The 17,951-nt window shown below is 34.5% G+C and overlaps 1 non-coding gene across 1 annotated transcript; it reads left to right on the top strand.

Annotated features, from left to right (window-relative positions):
• The first annotated feature begins 11,887 nt into the window (after window positions 1-11,887).
• On the top strand, window positions 11,888-12,037 carry LOC131508252 (small nucleolar RNA SNORA62/SNORA6 family). Its single transcript, XR_009259951.1, has one exon. It is a non-coding gene; the product is annotated as a small nucleolar RNA SNORA62/SNORA6 family (small nucleolar RNA).
• Window positions 12,038-17,951: the final 5,914 nt, after the last annotated feature.

Below are 17,951 nucleotides of genomic sequence, written 5' to 3'. Positions count from 1 at the left end.
TCCCCCATGGGTTTCTGTTATGTTTCTCAGGATCCACATAAGAGTGAAACCATATGGTATCTGTCTTTCTCTGTATGGCTTATTTCACTTAGCATCACACTCTCCAGTTAAATCCACGTTGCTACAAAGGGCCATATTTCATTTTTTCTCATTGCCACGTAGTATTCCATTGTGTATATAAACCACAATTTCTTTATCCATTCATCAGTTGATGGACATTTAGGCTCTTTCCATAATTTGGCTATTGTTGAGAGTGCTGCTATAAACATTGGGGTACAAGTGCCCCTATGCATCAGTACTCCTGTATCCCTTGGATAAATTCCTAGCAGTGCTATTGCTGGGTCATAGGGTAGGTCTATTTTTAATTTTCTGAGGAACCTCCACACTGCTTTCCAGAGCGGCTGCACCAATTTGCACTCCCACCAACAGTGCAAGAGGGTTCCCATTTCTCCACGTCCTCTCCAGCATCTATAGTCTCCTGATTTGTTCATTTTGGCCACTCTGACTGGCGTGAGGTGATATCTGAGTGTGGTTTTGATTTGTATTTCCCTGATAAGGAGCGACGTTGAACATCTTTTCATGTGCCTGTTGCTGGCCTGTAGATTTCTGCTGAGAAGTCTGCTAATAGTGTAATGGGTGTTCCTTTGTAGGTTACTTTTTTCCCCCTGGATACTTTTATGATTCTTTCTTTATTATTAATTTTTGACAGCTTCATTATGTGTCTTGGAGAGTGTCTTCTTGCACTGATACTATGGTGATCTATTAATTTCATGAATTTTTATGTCTAATTCTTTTCACAGGTTTGGGAAGTTTTCAGCTGTTCTCTCTCTGTCTCTCTCCCTCTCTCTGTCTCTCTCTTTAATGGTTATTTATTTTTGAGAGAGAGAGAGAGAGAGACACAGCCATGAGTAGGGGAGGGGCAGAGAGAGAGAGGAAGACCCAGAACTCGAAGTGGAATCCAGGCTCCATGCTGTCAGCACAAAGCTCTACACGGGGCTCAACTCACAAACTGTGAGATCATGACCTGAGCTGAAGTGGAACGCTCAACTGACTGAGCCACCCAGGCACCTCAGATTGCTATTGTTCAGATCACTCATATTCTCTTCCATCTGATCTGCTCTATTTTCAGTGTTTACTAATGGACACTTTATCTCACTTATTGAGTTCTGCAGCTCCAGAATTTCTGTTTCGATTCCTTTTTAGAATTTCAGTCTCTTTGGTAAAGTACTGTATGTATTTATTAATTTTATACCTGAGTTCATTGAATTGTCTTGTCTTCATAGCACCTATTTGAATTCTCTGTCAATTACATTCCAATCTGCTTTGACTTTGAGTTTGGTTGCTAGAAAATTTCCTCTCCTCATTGTAATTTTTTACTTAATAATAATTTGGATAATTTCACTTTGGCTCCTACAGTAATTTAGTTATTTTGAGTTATTCTCACCTCCATCTGTGCTGATAGGGGCCTAAACAAATGCAATGCAATGTGTTTAGGATAATAGAAATATCTACAAGGTATAGACATAACCCAGTTAAAGGAGGAATTAAAGTGCTTGTAAAGAAAGTGAATTCATACAACTTTATTCTTAAGAACTATCTGAGATTAGGATATATAGTTCTCCAGGGCCAGATGCAAAAAAAGCCTGGGCTATTAAGCGATATTTTTAATTCCTTCTTCTCTTTCACTCATCTGTCTTTCATATCAACAAGCCGTTGTTCTGTTTATCTTGATTTCCAAATATGTTCTCCTTTTATTATCATCACCAGTGCCTCCAGCCAGTCCTTCTCCTATTTCTGGCCTAAATCACGGTGACTGTCTCCTAACTGCTATGCTTGATATTAGCCCATCTGACCAGTATCCCATCCACCCATCTTATAAGACTTAATTTCTAAAACAAACATTTAGTCATTCTATGCCCTATTTAAAAAGATAATGGGACACTCTATTATCTATGCAAGAAGCTCCAAAATATTTATATGGCCCTTAAAACCCATCAAACATGATCTCAAATAAACTTCCAACTTGTCTCAAGTAACAAATTCTGTCCCACCACATTTCTACTTACAATATACCCTATGTTTTTCTCATTAATTCCCCTTTTTTTCCCTCAGATTTCCACTTCTCTCTGCCTTGTTCATGCTTAACCTCCGCTAATGTTACCTCCATAACGCCTACACCTTGTCTAAGTGACCACTTTAATTCTATCTTGCTAGAAAAATTTTCTTCAGGACTACCACCCTTTCCCATCCTCACAGAAGTAACAGCCCTTTAATCTGCATTCCGCCAGCTTTCATAAAAATTTTCATTATAAAATTTAGCATACCTCTCCATTCTCACGACTGATATTTTCTTCATTATGTTATGAATCCTTCATGATGATAATTATACCTATTTTTCTTTGTATTGTCCACATTTAGTATAAAGATGAAACAAAAAAAATATTCTTATATGTAAAGGTCCTAACTAGCTCCTTTATTCTTTGTCATATCTAAGATAGAATCTATCATATTCTTATTGTATTATGTATACCTCTCTTACAATGCACTCTTTTTCTGTACTTGCACCTTACAAGTACACACAACTTAAAAAAAAACTGATTCTCCCTGTAATACATTCTATTTCTTAACCAATGTAATCTAACCTCCCATTAGGTAGATCATTTCTGAACATCCTTGAATAAATTCCTGCTTAAGTAGTATACAATTACAATGAAGTTCACTTCGTATTTTTTTAATTGGCAATTTTTAAAAGATAAGCAGAGATGCAATTTTAAATACTTCTGCTGCAGATAACATATACCTAATAGTTCCTTTTTTCTCAAAGCTAATATCTCCATTCTTCTCTAATAGGCAATGAAAAAAAAAGAAATACAAAGTACTTGAGTTTTATAAGTGAGAAATATTGTTTCTGTGGATTTGGGGAATGCTTTGCAAGTGCCTACTTTTATCTAGGGAATAATTTTAAAAGATAGAGTTAAGTGCAATCATTTAGGAATGCTTGGTTTTAGTGTTTAAAAGAACTAAACTTCTACATTTTCTGAAAATGACTTTTTTTACCAAACTTGAACTCATTTTATTTTCTCTTTTCAATATGTCAATAAGATAAAAGCTTATTTTTTCTCGCCTTTAGAAGTGACTATTTTTACTGTGGATAACTGAAAGAAACAGCAGAATCATAGAAATTCAAATTTCCAGTGTGGGAAGTCTTTTTATAAGGAATAACATCTGTTTGAGTTTTCTTTTTTTGGAAATTAAACATGAAAATGGTAATTATTTTAAAAAAATCATGGATATTGCTGATGTATATTTTCATGATCTTTATTTTCATGGCATTTTTCCATAGCATTTTTTTCCAGAGGGGGGGAAAAAAAAACCAGACTGCCATAAATGTACTTAGGTAGACTAGATAGGAGGATTAAAAATAATGTAAGAGAAGGTGGGCAGTAGAGTCAACAAAAATCAAGTAGTATGATGTAAGAAAAATGTGGGTTCTATTTGTGTAATCAGTGAAATCTTTTTATTCTTAATAAGGAAGCACTATCTTTGAAATTAGGAAGATAATTGATTTTTGTTTGTCATGAAAATACTTAAAATTTTAAAATATAATCATTGATATCTAAATGACTTGTTTTTCATGCCAGCATGAAAGTAAAGTAAAATAAGGTAAAAGGAAAAGAAAATGTTATTACCTACATTTTCTATGCCAGTTAATACCACCAGAACTTTTGTTCCTATTGATGTGACTCAAAGTTTGTAGGGGGAATTCCTGGGTGTCTCAAGACCTGCCATCTTTTTCTCTCTTATTTTGGGACTTCTTGGCTATTAAGTAGATGGAACGATGTCCAATTCACACATGGACACATAGTTGCATATATACAACATCTACTTGCAGGCTGGCACCCACACGGATCTCAAAGATCTGCAAATACAGTGAAGAACATCTTTCTAGCTGTCTTGGTGAGAGAACACCAGGTTCCAAGGTGAAAATAAATGGGGAGAAAGCTTTAACCTCAAAACTCTCACAGCATGTCAAATAAAGCAGTAATAGTAGAAGCAATAGAATAAAAAGGAACATGTGCTAAACACTTAAAGTAAAAAATGGACTAAGTTAGGTCTCAAAATATCTCAAAGCATGCTGTTAGAAATTCCAGTGATACAGCCATTATTTGGCTTATTCTTGACTACATTCCATTTTTCCTCAGGGGCAGACACCTGTCCCAAGGGGAAAAGGCCTTACACTTCGGTGTCATAGCATCAGTCTGAAGGAACAACATGCTAAAATGTTGAAGGCCAGACAATAAAAAGAGAGAGGATGTCTGTTCACTGAATAGAAAGAACGTCAGTAGGACTGAAGTCTTATAGGAGTAAAGGAAAGGGTGACAGAAGAAAACTAGAGCTAATCAAGAAGCAAATCATGATGAATCTGGTAAGCCTTTTTAGATCTTACCCAGAAACAATTGAAATCTTAAGTATAAAATACAGGTTCATATTTACATTGTAGACAGACCATTTTGGTTGCAGTTTTAAAAATGTGAATAGGAACTAGACTGATTAAGAGAGATCAATGAGCATGCTATTGCAGTTATCTAGGTGACAGCTAATGATGGTTTGATCTAAGGCAGAGTTTCTCATCCTCAGCACTATTGATGTTTTGGACTGGGTAATTCTTTGCTGTGGGGGCTGTCCTGGGCATTGTAGGGTGTTTAGCAGTATCCGTGGCTACTAATTAGATGCTAGAATCATTCCCACCCCTGTTTTGATAATCAAAAATATCTCCAGTCTTTGTCAAATGTCCCCAGGGAGCAAACACCTTCTTCCCCCCCTCCCTCTTCCCTTTTAGTTCTGAGATAATGGCAAAGGGAATGGATAAAGGAGGGGTACTGGAGTAATATTTAAAATATACCATCAACAGTAAAATGATGATCTATTGGGTATAGAGTTTAAGGGAAAGGGATAAATAATTTGAATTAGAATGAGAAAGTGCACCCACTACTAGATATTTGTCCAAAGAAAATAAAAACACTAATTTGGAAGGATATGTGCACCTTGTTTATTGCAACATTACTTATAGTAGCTGCGATAGGAAAGCAACCCAAGTGTCCATCAATAGACAAATGGATAAAGAAGATGTGCTACACACACACACACACACACACACACACACCCCAGAATATTACACAGCCATAAAAAAGGATGAGATCTTGTCATTCATGACAACATGGATGGACCTAGAGGGTATTATGCTAAGTGAAAAAAGTCATACAGAAAAAGGCAAACACATATGGTTTCACTTATATGTGGAATCTAAAAAACAAAGTAAATAAACAGACAAAATGCAGAAACAGGCCCATAAATACAGAGAACAAACTGATGTTTGCCAGACGGGAAGGAGGTTGGGGAAATGGCAAAAATGGGTAAAGGGAATTGAAAGATACATGCTTCTAACTGTAGAATAAATTAGTCAAGGGATAATAAAAGATATGGGAGAGGGAATATAGTCAATAGTACTGTAATAGCCTAGTATGGTGACAAATTTAGCTACACTGTCCAATATGTAGACAACCAATTAAATGATTGTGCTAACTTATTTCCCGTAGTGGACATGTCTATAAAAGTAGAATTCTATATTTCTAACTATATAACCCTAAAAATTTAGACAACATGAAATTATTTTTTTTACACATATCAAAGTGAGAAAGTATCTCCGTACATGTAGATTTATCTCTTCTCTGTAGTATAATTTACTTACTTTGGGAATGGGAATAGTAAATACTCCCTTTTAGAAAAATTTCACTTCTGTTTATAATCTCTATTTGGGTTTTAATGTAATTTGAATTCTATATGTAGGTCATCCTTAACCCCCCCTACTCATATTTTTTAAACGTTTTTTTTTTTTTTTTTTTTTTTTTTTTGGGACAGAGAGAGACAGAGCATGAACGGGGGAGGGGCAGAGAGAGAGGGAGACACAGAATCGGAAACAGGCTCCAGGCTCCGAGCCATCAGCCCAGAGCCTGACGCGGGGCTCGAACTCACGGACCGCGAGATCGTGACCTGGCTGAAGTCGGACGCTTAACCGACTGCGCCACCCAGGCGCCCCCCTACTCATATTTTAAGTGATCCCCACTTTCTTAAAATTTAGAGACATATCTGATTTTTAAAAATGTAAGTACATTAAATGTAAGTTATGTACATTCGGGGTATGGAATGCAGTGATTATGCTACTTAGAAAACATTCAAATCTGCAGATAATTTCATTTACCATGCCTATCCATTAAATTGTCTAAACTTTTAGGTTTAGTATACATATATTATTTATTGACTTACAAATAAAAATACTAAATGTTTGATTAAAAAATTGCATAGTGTAACATATAAACTTGTTGAATCACTATGTTGTACACCTGAACCTAATGTAACATTGTGTGTCAACTATACTTTATTATATACATAAATATCTATATCTATCTAAATCTATATCTATCTATCTATATATATATATATATATATATATATATAACAGGAAAGTATTTCACTTTCAACTGGGAATAAAAGGGGTTTCTAAATAGGGAAGTGATGATATTGATATTGATACTTGAAAAGCAAATATGGAGATATATATATATATATGCATATAGGGTTATGATGTTATTATAAAATTTCAGTATGGAGTGAAGAGGGTCTCAACTAATGACATGACAGTTAAAATAAAAGGAAACCCAATGGGAAATATTTTTATGATCTCCTGGGGGAATGAATTAGACTTGTATCATTGGGGAACTCTAGTATTTCTAGTTTGGACAGCTAGATGTTTTATATCAGCATTAACTATTTTGGAAAATATAGGCAAAATAGCATATTTGGAGAGCTAGAAATCAGAAAACATATTAATCTTAGCTACCCATCACTAACAATGTTCAGAAAAAATACAGATTCTTTGGAGGGTGTAGATGACTTTAGGAACATAATACAGAAAATAAAAGGATAAAAATACTTTCACATTTTTATTTAAAAATGTGTTTCATTTTTGATATTTTGGCACAATGCATTTAATTGCCCAGGTAGGTTAAGTGAATGTAAGCAACAAAAAAGATATCTGGACAGCTGAAGGGGAAGGAATTTGTAGTTAGAACCAAGTGAAGGCATATGATTATTCTTGAGAGACTATTAGAAGAACCTGTCCTCATGATGTAATATAGATGTTTCTGCTGTAATAAAATATTGCTCTATCAAGTCCTACTAGGGATTTTAGCTTCAGTTTTCCTACTTCTGATGTTAAATGTAGGATTTTGTTTATTAAAAACTTACATTTTTTTGCATGCCAATTCACTATTTTCTCTTTAAGCATAAAAAGAGAAACTAGTGCTTAAAAAAACTATTCTTATTCTTATTCTTTTATTCTTATTCTTATTCTTATCAGACTGACAAGAAGCGGAACAGCATCTTTTATGGAGCATGAGAAAAAATTTGAAGTGTTAACATTTTATTTTCAAAAGAAGTAATTTTGACAAAGATTATTTAACCTTTAAAGGATACTTTCATATTAAGTCTGAAATTTTCACACAACAATTTCAATAAAATAAGGAATACTTGGAAATTATATATTTCATTACTTATACTTTGGGAATCAAATTTTAGCTTAAATTTTAGCAAGATTAGATCCTCTAAGCAGGCTCCGCACTATAGACACAGAGCCCCATGCTGGGCTTGAACTGCAAGATCATGACCTGAGCTGACCAAAAGTCAGATGCTTAATTGACTGAGCCACCCAGATGCCCTTATTGTCACACTTCTAATAAATATTTGGGATTGATTATTTCATTCTTATATGTTTAAGAACTAAACATTTAATATAAAATGTCCCAAAAAGATTATCCAGTGTTAATTTGGTTACCATTTGGTGTATAGGCTTTCATATCTATATCAATATATAAAGTTTTTTAAAACTATGATCAACATGTTTTGATGATCTTATGTATTTTTCCTAGTGAGGATATTGAAGTTATAATTTTGAATCAGTAAATTGTGTTCCACTCAAAAGATATACCAAAATGTACTTAACCCCTGTCTTTAAGAGTGGCATATAGAAGTTATATCCAGTATTTAGATAGTGTAGACAATGTCAATAAAATTATCTTGATGTATAAATTGTGTTTTTTTTGTTCAAATACTTCCTTATTACATATTTCTGGAAGGAAATTTCTAGGTTAAAAGGCATTCCTACTTTGAGTGTATATATATTTTTTTAATCTGGGAAAAGTGTGCCGGTTTATTCTTACTAGCTGTGAATGATTTTGCCCATTTTCCTACATCTTTTACAACACGAGCCTGTTTCAATTGTTTAGATTGTGGAAACAACATAGACACAGTCCTGAATCTATTACGAATAAGCATGAACATTATGTTTCTCAGCCAGAAAACAAAAGGAAGCAAAACACTTTGCACTGAGAGATAAACTATAAAAAACTGGGTCACTCTGTTTACTTGTAGGCTCCAAACTCAATAAGATCCCAGGTATTTTCCATAAATTGTTAGTTCACTAATGGCAAAACTCTATCTTGGATTTTTGCACAGCTCTTATCTGAAGAAAAGACTTTGTGGATATGATGATGACAATGTGAGAAAGTTGGTGGTTTTTTTTTTTTCCCCTTAAACAAGCCAAGTGTAAACTCAGTATGTTTGATAATTCTGCTGTGTTTGACAAATTTTTTTTCAATATTGTTTTCTTTTTAATTTGAAGGCAAGTGCTTTAAAGCTTTAAAGCTTGAACTTCTTTCTCAATTTTTTGAAAGCAAACTTATGTTTTTAATAAACATTTGGTCTCTGTATCTTTCTCAGATGTTTGTCCATCTCATAGGTTAAAAAATAATTTTAATTACTAGGTAGTTCAATATCCTTTTATAGATCGATGCTTCATTTGTATTTCATCTTTTGCAAATTTCTTTTATATATCTCTATCCCTGTTCCTATTGAGTGATTTTTTTTATAACACTGGTCTCCTATACATTAAATATATTATTTGTTACATATGACACTAATTTCATTGTTTTGCTTTTTTTTGGCAATCATTTAAAATTACTTTTGTTGTCAAATCCAATGTCTCAATGTCTCATGTTTTAGAAAGCCATTTTAACCCCCCACATTTGAAACATATTTATCTATTTTCTAATACATTTATGATTTTATTTTTAACATTTAAATTATTAACTCATTGGGCTTTCAGGCTAAGGAGAATTGGTTTCAAATATCAGCTTTGTGCATTGCTTGCTCAAAGCGGGGACAGGTTCAGTGTTCTTTGAGTCTCACTTCCTCACTTTAAAAAGGAGTTTGATAGTTTCCAACTCATTAGGTATTTGTAAGGATTAAATTAGATAATTCATATGATGGTTTAATAGACTTCTTGTTGATAGTAAATAATAAATAATGAGGAGGAGGATTTCTGTGTTCATACATAATAAGAATGTACATAAGTATATGTAGATCTTGTATGTATAGACCAAAACATCAATAATATACCAAAAACTTATTTAAATGTAGAGATGTAATTATTTGGACAGTCGAGACATACTTAATGTCAAAACATATATGAATAAGGCTTGAAAGTAATTGAATTAAAATGTTTTCAGTCCCATTTGGAACAGAACGGCAGATGAAGCCTTGCTCACGAATGCCAGACATACAGAGAAACTTCTTGTGCATGGAAACGACTTTGGGCTTTGGAGTTTTAAGTCTTTGTTTTCCTACCCTTTTTAATGAAATGATACAATAAATAATGAATGGTTAACAGTGATGGCAGATCAACAGGCAAAGATAAACACAAAAATGATACAAGACAGAGTGTTCCTGTTCAATATCCTCCAAGTAGTTGCAGATTTAGATTGCTTCTAGGCATCCAGGCATCTGAGCTATCACCAGGAATATCTAAATTGCTTTCTCACAGGTTCTACAAAGCACTCTCTTTACTTTATCTACTCATTTTAGATGGCACCTCATTGAATTTCTCCTAGCCAATTTACTTTCTGCAAAGCTCACATTTCTCTTACAATAGAGAAATTTCTTTAGCTCTACTCTTTTAACTTTAGCTTAATAGCATGGGGGCTTTCGTTAAGTTTCACTGTCAGCAGAACAGCACAAATTTAACATTTACGTGATCCATTTCTACTAAATAGCAAAAGGAGAAAATGTTATGCCAAGGGCAACATGGGTATTAATTTTCCCTATGGTTTATTCAATTACTTGAAAGCATCCCCAAAGAAAACTAATATATTGATCAAACCTAATTAGCGTTAATTTACATAAAACCATAGCATGAGTTACTTGTATGCTTTATAGAAAAATAGAAGGTTTAAGTGAAAATAACCCAGGGGAATTTACAATTCAGACTCATCTGGCACAAAAAAACACTGAAGTATGAGAGTAAAATGAGACCAAAATTATAATCTTATTATAAAAATTATTTAATAACAAAAATATTAAATTTTAATTAATTTTATATGTTAAAATGTTTATTTATTTGAAAGAGAGAGAGAGAGAAAACATGAGTGGGGAAGTGGCAGAGAGAGAGGGAGACAGAGATGTCAGCACAGAGCCCAATGGGGGGCTTGAACTCACAAACCGTGAGATCATGACCTAAGCCAAAGTCAGAGGCTTAACCTGACTGAGCCATCCGGGCGCCCCTAAATTTTAATTGTTTTTTAAATTGCTGTCGCATAACACATTTTATATAAGTATCTATATTTAGTTTTTTAAACACAAAATATAGAAATAAAAATTTTCACCAATAATACCATCATCTAAAGATAAAGACTGAGAATAATGTTCTAGTGAATTTTCTTCCAGACTGTCTCTACACACACACACGCACAGACACACACACGTGCATGCGCGTGTGTGTGTGCAATGTTTATTCCACTCTTTCAGTTTTATAATCTATTTTCTTTTTTTTTCCTTTTCTAAATTTTATTCTAGAGAGAGCACATGTACAAGCAGGGTAGAGGGGCAGAGAGAGAAAGAGAGAAACAGAGACAGAGAGAATCTTAAGCAAGCTTCATGCTCAGGACAAAGGTCTGACATGGGGCTTGATCCCATGACCCCAGGATCATGACCTGATCAGAAATCAGAGTCTGGTGCTCAAATGACTGAGCCACCCAGAGGCCACCCTTTTTTCTTTAACATGAACTTATTAAGATTTTTTTCTTATCATTTCTTCATGCACCAAGAATTTATTTTTTTTTATTTTTATTTTTTTTTAATTTTTTCAATGTTTTTTATTTATTTTTGGGACAGAGAGAGACAGAGCATGAACGGGGGAGGGGCAGAGAGAGAGGGAGACACAGAATCGTTAACAGGCTCCAGGCTCCAAGCCATCAGCCCAGAGCCCGATGCGGGGCTCGAACTCACAGTCCGCGAGATCGTGACCTGGCTGAAGTCGGACGCTTAACCGACTGCGCCACCCAGGCGCCCCAACCAAGAATTTATTAAGCAAATACCATTTGTTGCAACAATGCTACTTATGTTGTAATCAAAAATTAATAGAATAGTAATTGCCATTCCCTTGTAGAATTTATATTCTGATTGAACAGATAGATAATGAACAAGAAAATTGGATAAATAACAAAAATATATTTCTGTGTATATGTGTGTGCATAATTATAGATAATGAAGAAAATTATAAATAAATGTAATCAAGAACTGAATGGAATGAGTATAAAAATAAGGTGGCTAAAGATGATATTTTACAGATGACATTTGTGCTGGGCTTTGAAAGATTAAGAAACAGCAAACTTTATGTTCTGTCACATGGGAATAATCTTAGCCAAAGGAAGCAGGCATGAAGGTCTAACAGAACAAAAGTTTTGTCTCGGAAAAGCAATAAAAAGATACCAATTTCACTGCACGCTGTTAGAGCCTGGAGTTGACGCCACTGGCTGGCCAATGAACTCACGAGTGTAAGCATATGCTTTGTGAGGAGCAAGTCTTTCGCTAACACCTCAGGTCTCTGACCCAACGAGTGTAGTTTGATAGTAATCTTGCTGTAAGTATTATATATATATAGACTCTAGAGTCCAGTCGGCAAGAAGACAGAAGAGGATGTGGTAGTTAGGCAGAAATCAAATCATTCAGGGTTTTAGTTTTTGGCTTTCTAGTAAGATTGAAGTACATGAACTTGAGCTAACTAACCTTTGACTCCTTTGACCAACAGAATGCAGCAACAATGATAAGGTATCTATTCCAGGTCTCCTCCTTAAGAACTTTAGATCCCCATTTGCACTTACGAATCCGGTTGTCATATAAGAAGTCGAACTGCCCTGAGAGCTTGGCACTTGAGGAAGCCCAAGCTGGTCGCATGGAAAGGCCATATGGAGGAATACTGAAACATCCTACATAAAAGTAAAGCTATCCACGATGCTCCAGTCCAGCTCAGTCACTAGCCGAATGCAGCTAACGGAACACCCCCAGCTAGTAAGAAGTAAAGCATAACCACCCAATCAATCCCTGCTCCGATTCCTGACGAACTAGATTATAAAAAGTAATAAAATAATTATTTTATGCCACTTAATTTGAGGATGGTTAGTTACACGGAAATAAAGGAAACAGTAAACCTATAGAGCCATACCTCCTTTTATTGCACTTTAGTATATTTTGCAGATACTGCATTTTTTTTTAGTAGTTGAAAGTTTGTAGCAATCTTTCATGAAACAAGTCTATAAGCACTATTTTTCCAGCAGCATCTGCTCACTTCAAGTCTCTGTGTCACCTTTTGGTAATTCTCACAATATGTCAAATTTTATTATTATTATATTTATTATTATTATTATTATTATTATTATATTTGTTATGGTGATCTGTAATCGGTGATTATGACTCCCTAAAATCTTAGATGATAGTTAGCGTTTCTTAGTAATAATGTATTTTTAAAATAAGGGTGTGTGCATTTTTTTAGACATAATGCTTTTGCACACTTAATAGAATACAGTATAGGATAAACATAACTTCTATATGCGTTGGGTAACAAAAAAAAATCATTTGACTCACTTTATTGTGATATGCTTTATTTCAGTGAGCTGGAACTGAACCCACAATACCTCCAAGGTGTGCTTGCATTATAATATAATGTTATATAACAACAAAAAATAAAATTATAATATACAGTATACTATACTATACTATACTATACCATAATATAACTTCAGGCAGTAAGAGTATGTGTTCACCTTTCCTAAGCAATAGTATTTGTTTACATGTAAAATCATCCTGTTTATTATGTATGGTTCTTTTATAACAATATAATTTTGCTCTTAGGATAGCAGAAAATAGCTATCAGCAAAAAGGGGGTTAAAGACATAGATGGCTTCTTTATATCAAAATTAATATTTCTACAAAATTTCCTTAGGGTTTTGTTACAGTAAGTTTAGAGTAGCTAAAAGCTGAGTTAAAGTGAGTAGCAATACAATTTAAATATATCCATTATTTGAGGACTTAGTTTTGCCAAAGAGACATGGCCTTTAGTTTTCTGTCAATAGCAATATTATTTTAAGTTCAGAGCCTCTTAAATATTCATATTTACCTTATGGTCTTTATCAGGGAATGTCATTTTATGAGCAAGTGTTGGGAAATATAATTAAATAGATGTGACCACCAGTTGACCTGTGAGCTGGGCCAGCACCTCATCCCCTCCCCTGTCCTTGGACTGTGGTGCCCTTGCTTTTCCTCCTCCCAAAGGACTGCTCCAAGGACATAGCTTAGAGATGGTGATATGGTGTTGAGAATGCCTACACAATGTACATGACTGAACCCAGTTAAGACGTCTTTATAAAATCTTAATATTTGCCAAGCATAAGCAGGGTTCCATTTGATGCCCAGGAAAGTTTCATACGTAAGTTTAATTTGCTTATTAAAACTGCCACCTACCAACTTAGAGTGGTCTGCCTCTTTCTTTGATCTCTCCCTCTCCTCCACGTTCTCCATGTTTAAATTACACCCAGGAAGCTCCTGAGAATGCTGCTTACCCACAACCAGCGAAATAGCCACAAATAACTTTATTTTTTTCTCTGTATATTTAGTATTTATTGATTTCCATTCATGACTATGTGTAATGTCGAGTTGTTTCAACGGACTGATAAAGTTAAATATAATTAATATTGTGACAACTCAGTAACAAGAGTGACTCTTATAACTCTTACTGAGCGTAATTGGGTTCTATGACTTGTTCCTAACCCATAGAATATGGATGGCAATGGAATCCTCTCCTATGATGAAACTACCTTTTTATTTTATTTTATTTTATTTTATTTTATTTTATTTTATTTTATTTTATATTTTATTTTTTAAGAGAGAGAGAGAGAGCACAAGCAGGGGAAGGGCACAGAGAGAGTCCCAAGCAGGCTCCACACGCAGCCGGAAGCCCAAGATCAAGATCCTGAGACCATGACCTGAGCCAAAATCAAGAGTCTGACACTTAATGAAATGAGCGATGCAAGCACCCCAGATTAGGTTACATTTTATGGTAAAAGTGATAGGATGTCATTCCTTTGATCATGTTATGTGAATCTCCATCTTACTGAAACTAGTCTTTCTCTCTACTGCCTCTGAAGAAGCTGACAGGTTTTTAACTGCGTATCAAGCAGCATCCATGGCAAAGAACTTTGGATCACCTGTAGGAGCTTACAGTCTTCCTGCTACAAGGAAATAAATTCTGATAACAACTGGGATGAGCTTGGAAGGGGATTCTTCTTCAGTCAAGCCTCCAGATGGGAATATCACCAGGATCGTGAGACTTTGAGCAAAGGACACAGCTAATCTGTGCCTAGATTCTTTACCCATAGAAAGTGAGACATAATAAATGTGCTTTGTTTTAAGCACTAAGTTTCTCATAATTTGTTATGCAGCTATTGAAAACTAACATGTGACATACTTTGTTTAGACAAGTACTGTTCAGTAGAAATAAAATTCAAGCCACATATGTTATTTTAAAAGTAGCAAAAAGAAAGGAAAATTAATTTTAACAACATATTTCACTTATTATATATGTATGTTATTTGCTACATATGTTCATAAAACATATTATATATTATATAAATTAATCTAATCTGATTATAATAGTAAATGTATGTCATATATTTAGTATTAGTGGGGTTCATGGGTGACTCGGTTAAGCAAGCCACTTCAGCTCAGGTCGTGAACTCACAGTTTGTGAGTTCGAGCCCCATGTCAGGCTCTGTGTTAACAGCTCAGAAGCCTGGAGCCTGCTTCTGATTCTGTGTCTCCGGCTCTTTCTGACCCTCCCCACTCACACTCTGTCTCTCTCTCAAAAATAAATAAACATTAAAAAAAGTCTTAAAAAATATGTTTAGTATTAGTCTATTATATTACATATAATATGTATTTATATTTTATTTTACCCCAAATCATCAAAACCTTGTCATTTCAATATGTAATCAATATAAATATTATTAATGATTATATATATTGTATATATAATATATATACAGTTTTAGTACCAAAACTTCAAGATCCATTGTGTATTCACACATAGCATATATCAATTTGGGTACTATATTTTATCAAAAATGATTAATCTGTATTTAAGTTTTATAAAATACATCTAAAAGTTTTATGTTATATTAGTTTTCAAATTTAATTATTTCATGAACATTTTATAATTTATATAAATGTTGAATCACTGATGCTAATATATGTCAGCTATACTTTAAGAATAAAGAAAAAATAGTTCATTATAATCATACAAAATTATAAATTCTGCTCTTCACACACTAGACATAGTTTAGTACTCAATAGTTACATTAGGTAGTGGCCACTAGCTACCATATTGAATAGGGTAGGGTTAGACCATGGATTTCATGACCCTGAGACCTTAGGCCCATGTTTACAATTCATACTTAAATCAATTGTTATGAACTTTATGAAATCAAACAATCAAAAAGAGTACTTGTGGGGCGCCTGGGTGGCGCAGTCGGTTGGGCGTCCGACTTCAGCCAGGTCACGATCTCGCGGTCCGGTCCGTGAGTTCGAGCCCCGCGTCAGGCTCTGGGCTGATGGCTTGGAGCCTGGAGCCTGTTTCTGATTCTGTGTCTCCCTCTCTCTGCCCCTCCCCCGTTCATGCTCTGTCTCTCTGTCCCAAAAATAAAAATAAAAAACGTTGAAAAAAAAAATTAAAAAAAAAAAAAAAAAAAAAGAGTACTTGTTTTCAATGCAGTTTACCAGGACACCACCCACTCACCTCGTTCTGATTCAGCAAATTAGTAGTTGGATCAGATAATTAAGATGCAACTGGTCCGGAAATCTCATTTTGAGAAAACAATGGTGCTGGAAGCTATCCAGGACAGAGGCAGGATGGGGAATGGAGATTGGTTTGCCTTAATGTCTAGAGCTCAAGTGGGTATCATATACTCCACCTCCTTGTGGCTTATAAATAGAATTTTGGCCCTAAGACCATATTCCTGGGAAATCAAAAGAAAAAGTAAAGAAATCCTAAAAAGGAGACTGCCCATACCTTTTGCAGAAAAATAACATTTCCCTTTAACTTACCCCAACCCTAATGAAAAAATATTAGTAACGAGGAACTTTGAGTTGTACCTAGGAATACAATATGCCCAGATATTGTTTGGAATATGCCCACATCACTGCCTCCTTGCTTTTATCCCTATTCCAATTACTTTCATTTTCAAGTTTCATTTTCAACACTTGATATTTAAAAATAAATTTAGAGCACAGTTTTATCCTTATGTTAGTCTTTTCTTTAATGTTTATTTACTTTTGAGAGAGATAGAGAGAGACAGACAGACAGAGCAGGAGTGGGGGAGGGGCAGAGACAGAGGGAGATACCAGATTGGAAGCAGGCTCCAGGCTCTGAGCTGTTAACACAGAGCCCAACATGGGGCTCACACCCACAAACTGTGAGATCATGACCTGAGCCGAAGTCAGATGCTTAACTGAGCCACCCAGGTGCCCCTATGTTATTCTTGATTTATGTCTAAACCCTAAGAACCTCATCTACATCTAAAATTTCTGCTACCACTTATATGCTGATGGCTTCCACAACTTTATTTTTCTAGATCTATATTTGTAAATTGTACTTACTTGTTTGAATGACTTTTGGCATCTTGAATGCCAACGTTTGAATGACTCATTGGCATCTCAAACTCAATGTCTAAAATGAAACTTATTTTTGTTTCTAATTATTCTTAAATCTTCTTCTTTATTTTCTCTCTTCCTAAACATACCACTATGTACAAGTTAAAGCCAGACATCAGTGATTCATTCTTGATGATTTTTCTTTCTCATTTTCTCCTTTACTCATTAAAGTGTAGCATTTTATTTGTTTAATATCTCTTGAACCCTTTCTTTTCTGTTTTGACCATCATTGCTTTGTTATTCATACATGACTACTTACAAACGTCCATGTTAATTCTCTGATTGTTAATTCCACCAATTTTCTTGCTTTTACCGGCCTTTATTATGCCTCCGCATAAAATGGCACCTCATCATTTTCAGGAAAATTTTAATCTCCCTAGTATAATTCACAAAACCACTCATGGCATAAACCTCACGTATCTCTCTGGCTTGATTTTTCTGTGTCGTGTACAGGGCCTGCTACATATCACATGAGCAGAAACATGCAGAAAGTGTACTTGGTTTCTTTTTTAAGAATCAGAGATTATACTTTTTCATTTTAATATAATAAACCAAATATTAAATACATTTATTAGAGGGTTTTAAAAAATTAACGTTATATATATATTTTTTATATGGAAGTCCAGCAGGACATAATAAACAGAATACTGGATTAAAATCCAGAAAGTTAGGTTTTGGTTGTATTTCTGCCGATAAATAGCCAAACAACTTTTGTCAGATAAACTAAACCTCTGTAAGTCTTAGCTAACAACTTTCTTATCTGTGAAATAAGTTGGCTGAGCAAGATAATCTGTATGTTT

Source organism: Neofelis nebulosa, chromosome 3 (genome assembly GCF_028018385.1).
Source record: "Neofelis nebulosa isolate mNeoNeb1 chromosome 3, mNeoNeb1.pri, whole genome shotgun sequence".
Classification (NCBI taxonomy): Eukaryota; Metazoa; Chordata; class Mammalia; order Carnivora; family Felidae; genus Neofelis; species Neofelis nebulosa.
The sequence above is the reverse complement of the archived record's forward strand: the minus strand, read 5'-3'. Positions and strand labels throughout refer to the sequence as shown.